The sequence below is a fragment of the Austrofundulus limnaeus genome, unplaced genomic scaffold, assembly GCF_001266775.1.
Source record: "Austrofundulus limnaeus strain Quisiro unplaced genomic scaffold, Austrofundulus_limnaeus-1.0 Scaffold96, whole genome shotgun sequence".
Taxonomy (NCBI): Eukaryota; Metazoa; Chordata; class Actinopteri; order Cyprinodontiformes; family Rivulidae; genus Austrofundulus; species Austrofundulus limnaeus.
The window spans coordinates 1170049-1175664 of record NW_013952498.1 but is presented as its reverse complement, the minus strand read 5'-3'; the positions used below and the strand labels follow the sequence as shown (position 1 = coordinate 1175664).

Genomic DNA, 5616 nt, shown 5'->3' with positions numbered 1-5616 from the left:
TCAGGAACAAACAACTGTTTTAAAATAGTAAGTTAGTAAGTGTTAATTCATGTTAGAGCTGTTCTGTACACTTGTAAATTTAATTCATGTTGTTAGTGTTTAAAGCCATAAATAAAATATTTATAAAAGTTTGGGTTTGCTTGTTAATGAATAATTAAAATGTATACGACAATAGTTTAGAGTCACTCATAGGCAAAAAAAAATAAWAATAAAAGGTGGACTTTTGTTTCAGGATTAAGAAAGAAAAGGAAAGGAAAGAAGAGGCTGATGATAATTGTTGAGCCGGGTTTTTTTTTTACTACTTTTAATGTGTGAATTACAACATAASAAGAAGCTTTTATTGAACCACTCAGAGGTTTGTGTTTGTTACTGTCTCAGCAGGAATCCTCACAGAACTACCTGAAGTCTTTCAAAATAAGAGTCAAACGTACATTTCATTTCATTTTATTTCAYTTCATTTATTTCTATAGCTCTTTACACAWCCACAGTGCTGGTGACCAAAGTGCTTCACAGAGTCAGTGATTAGCATGACAGCGAGTTAAAAACAAGAAGACTCAACAAAATAACAAAACYAAAACCAGAAATGTCACCACATATTAAGYACTAAAAGCCTGCTGGAATAAAAAKGTCTTAAGCTTCGATTTAAAAGGGCCAAGTTCAATGACCAAAYGTAGATCAAGAGGGAGTTGATTCCAGAGRCGAGGTGCGGCCGCAGAAAATGCACGGTCACCCCAACGTTTATGTTTTGTCCTTGGAACAGAAAGCAGGAGCTGGCTATCTACATGCATACTTTTAAATGGCAAAATATTCTAAAATCACCTGAGACTGAATAGAAATGGCCTACATTAACAGGATTGTTTTACAGGAAACTAGTGTGTTGTATAGAAAAACATCTACAGCATCTAAAAACAAACAAAATAAAATAAAAATTTGACAGAGTTTTAAAGATGAATAACATTTGAAGTTATTTTTTATTAATGTATGCACACTGAATGTATTCTAATATATTTGTTTTAACTGTTTTGCAATCACATCTGGTAAAAAATGGATAAAACTGCAGAAGTGGTACTAACATATTTTATTCASAAGTAGATAAACACAAACAAATCCACACTTGTTAAAGTGCGTGAACTGCCTTGATTCATTTTAAAATAGTAATGTTTTATCAAAACTGGTTTGTAGATTCATAGAAATATATAATATAAATCCCACAAACCTTTAAATCAAACAAAGCTATGATCTGCATTTGCTATTTGATTTAGAAACCATGATTGTTTACGCATTCCAGCCATAAGATTATGACCAACCACCAAAATCTGACTGGGTGCTTCTCATGCAGTCAACATGTAAAAGAGTTTTACTGATATATGTGGGTGGCTGCTCTGAACCTCTACAGAGGTGATGCCAGGATGCAGGTTTTGCCTTCATAATGTTTTGTAAATAAAAGATCAGTGTCACAATACCTGTCAGTGGTTGTAATGTTTTGGCTGACATCAGTTTTGGGGKTTTTTTTGTAACTGATGAAATGTGTGTCGTTTATTCGTGTGTCATGCAGACATCAGTACTGAGCGTAGCAATCATTTTTGATGACAACACTTAAAGGTGAAAGGCTGCTTGTGGTTGATTTTTGCTCACAGACCTGCTGCATGACTTCCTGTGGGATTACAGCAATGTTATTAATCATCAGATATTTCCATGCACTGCTGAGCTCGAGAGCCAGAGCATTTTAGCGGACTGACAAACCGGAAAGCCTGTCTGCAAAGCATCACGTCACACAGGGTTAGTGGTTACAAAAACACCCCTCAGCTTTGAGATGCTGAGAAAAACCACAGCCTGTCTCTGGTGTGTGTGTCACTTTCAAAGGTTTCTGTCTGGTATGAAAAATATCATGTGATCTACTGGATGAACTGTAATGAAACTTGCAGACAGTAACCACGGGCTGAACATCTAACTGATTAACTTTTGAAGTTAACTCTGTTCAAGATGGCTGCCACAGACAACTAACCTTAAAAAAATCTGTTTTGCAGATATTGAGCTAAAGTTTAGTTTTGTAATTTCTAATTTAAGATTGTTACCACAGCTGACTGGATTTTACAAAACACAAAATTGGCTAGAATTCTGTGAACGCAGATATTGTAGTAAAATTTGGTGTGGTTGTAGCTACGCCTGTCATGATAACAATTTTTGCTGGACGATACCCCCACTTACGAAGCTTATGAACATTTATGACATTTATGTAGATAAAAAAGAGATTAACTGACCTGGACTGGAGATTAGGAAAACAACACCAGCAGCTGCTGATCACTTCCCACCTTCTCTATCCAAGCCGATGCAATTTATTCTGCATGGGTCTTCCTCTGGCTTTATAAATATTAAGTATAAAACATCCTTTTTGGCTGCACATCAGATTTGGCAGAAATAGTAATTGGTTATTGAATGTTTTTGCTATAATGGTGGTAAATGCATTGGCTATTATGGTCTGTAACTTTTTGCATGGTGTATGTTATTGTTATACATAAACAAACTGTAAACAATTATATAGATATGTTTAAGTTTTAAGATGGTCCATATTTTTGTAGGGATGCACAATATATCGGCATTAACATCAGTATCGGCCGATTTTGGTCATTATTTAGAATATCTATATCGGTCCGATAAGTAAAACCGGGCTGATATTTATGTCTGATATTGATTTCCCACTTTTTAGCTTTATGTGTACAGTATATGTATATAATAGGGTTGCAACAATACATGTACCCCTATCGAACGGTATCGAACAGTTCTTTAGGTTCAATACACGCTTGTATCGAACAATACAGATTTTTTAAAATTTACTTTATCAACTTGTCTTCTGAAGATGCTCTGTGTTGAAGGATCAGTGGATCTGTGCGCAACTACTCCACCTAGGCTGCATTTTTGAGCTTAGATCCACTGAGAAACTTGCTGTTTCAGCAACATTTAATTTAAAAACTGTACTTTTGAGGTTAAACAAATGTTCATAATTAATTTCAATAAATTACAAGTTAAAAAGAGCATGGAAATTTCTCTTTTTTTGTATTGAAAAAATATTGAACCGTGAGACTAAAGTATCAAACCGATCCAAATCGTGGATTTTCTGTATCGTTGCACCCCTAGTATATAAATAATTTGTGTGTTTGTGTAATATCGGTAAATATCGGTTATCGACCATAACACCAATAATAGTATTGGATATCAATCGGCTGCAATTTTCATATCAGTGCATCTCTAATATTTTGTGATATTAAGATGCCAAAATGATATGTGAAATTTGATACTTGGCCAAGATTGCTGTAAACCAAATCAACAGCAGTAGGCCTTTACCAGGGGTTCTGCAACTTAGGGCTCTTTGGTCTCTGTGAAGCAGCTCTTTAGCCCCATCTTCATTGTCCAGTTTCATTATTTGGTTCATGTCTGGTTAGTTCTGCTCAGATGTCTGTGTGCCTCCGTATCAGTGTGTCTCACTCTGTGGGCATGATTGCGGGTGGAACATCAGCACTCAGCTTAAGCCATTGTGGTTTTATCATCAGATTGTCTGACTTTTTTTTATTTGCCACGGCATTGTTTGTAAGTGCACGCGTAACCGGGGTGGATAGTTTGTCCAAAACCTCCTGACATATCTGCTGATTTCAGATGCTCCAGCTCAAGCTGTATGTGCTTGTCTCCTTCACCTCTCTCCAGGAGGAATTTGCAAGTTCAGCCTCGGCTCAGCCAATCCACGGRCAGAAGTCTGCAGACGTCAAAATCCTTTGCCCGCAATAACCGGTTTCACCCGCCTGGAACCACTGCTGAGGTGATTCTGTAAACCCAGATGGGACTGGAAATGGAAACATATTTAACTGAACAGAGGCTGAACAGATTAAAACCAACTGAAAGTATGCTCAGGGAGATAGACGTGTTGAAGCTTTTTTTGTTGTTGTTGTTTTATACTCAGAGCAGATAAAGCTAGCTTTAGCAGTTTGTCACTATTTAGTATGTGATCAATTCTACTAATGCAAGGCAGCATGATGGATCAGTGGTTAACATTAGTGCCTCACAGCAATAAAGACCTAGGTTCAATCCCTGGTTCAGACCTGGGGTCTTTCTGTGTGGAGTTTGCATGTTCTCCTTGCACTTGTGTGGGTTCTCTCCAGGTACTCCGGTTTCCTCCCACAGAACAAAACATGCACAATAGGTTACCTTCAGGCCAAGGCCCCCTGGCAAAAGAGATCTGTGATCTCAATGGGATCTGCCTGGTTAAATAAAGTTTAATAAAAAGGTGTGAAACCTGTTAATTAGYAGTTTGTTGACCACTTCTAAATAAAATCCAGCTTCCAGCCTTACATTATGAACTTTCACTCAAATCCACTGGGATTATTTTTGGAATAACATTAACATAAGTTCCTGAGAATAAATATGGTAAGTCAAAGATGATGATGATGATGATGATGATGATRATAATAATAATAAATTTCATAAATAAATAAATATGCCTGCATAGTTCAGCATCTTAATTTTTTATTTTTAAAAGTTAATATAAATCTTATTTTTCTTGTTTAGATGAGCATGGTTATTTTAAATTTGTCCTAAAGTGCATAAATAATAATAAATGTTACAATTCCGTAAATATTTTTAGCTTTATAATGTCACCCCCACTGTCTGGAACAAAACTACTTTAACAAACTTGAAGTGGCCCACAGGCCTCCAGTTGATAATCACACAGTTGTATCACATTTTGCATATCCAAACACATTTTATTAGTGAGACATGGGACAGAGATGGCTCTTTTCAGACCCCTGACCTACACTTGACCTCTGTGCAATGATATGAAGTTTTTGTTGTTCCATAAATTCTTACTTGTTCATGAAGCGATTGTTGTTGCACATATACACTGCACAGCGATTTCCACAACTCTTTTTCACACTTGTTCAGGTCACACACTGGCACCAGGTGTCCCCAAACTGGACCTGGACTAAACAAAGATGGCAGCATTCATGAAACTGCATATTGTGCAAGAGCCTTACTTGGCATTAACAGTCAAATAGCCAAATACGTATCTCACGATCAGCTGGATGGATTTCAGTGAAACTCTCAAAGTAATCACTGCATGTACATCTACAACTGATGACCACTACAGATAATCAACATTAGCAAGCACAACAAAGGGCTTTAACTAAAGGGCCCAACATACTCGATCAGGAACCTGACAGTTGACTCCCCGTCACGTGGTTGCTCGTTGTTTGTTTTCTCACACACTTGTCATTGCCCATGAGACACATGGTACAGAGCTGAAAACCCCTCTTGCTGCTGAACATGTCACATCACAGAGTTTCTTCCTTCTGGAGTCTCCACTCTGATGTTTGCCATTTTGGCCACAAATCTGTCATGGATAGAGCGCCTCACTTTTCAGCAGACAAATTTGTTTTTGAGCTTTATCTGCGCTCTCTCTGTTCAGGAGTTTTTGGTCAATTGACTATTTTTATAAGTGTCTGAAAGAGTTATGTAGATGGACGTACTTTCTGACCACCTCGGACCACCGCTCCTCAAAACTGTCCATGATGTTTCGATGCTTCTGGATTCAAAATAGTTCAAGTAAAATTAGTCCGTGGGCTAGGGTAC

The 5616-nt window shown here is 37.3% G+C and overlaps 1 protein-coding gene across 1 annotated transcript in view; it reads left to right on the top strand.

The window, feature by feature from the left end:
- The window catches only part of LOC106520701 (ankyrin repeat and fibronectin type-III domain-containing protein 1), a 43698-nt gene that overhangs the window by 3986 nt on the left and 34096 nt on the right, over positions 1-5616 (top strand). The window contains exon 2 of the mRNA XM_014012920.1: positions 3700-3811. The gene's annotated coding sequence lies outside the window, so the exon portion shown is untranslated. The remainder of the gene's footprint in view (positions 1-3699; positions 3812-5616) is intronic.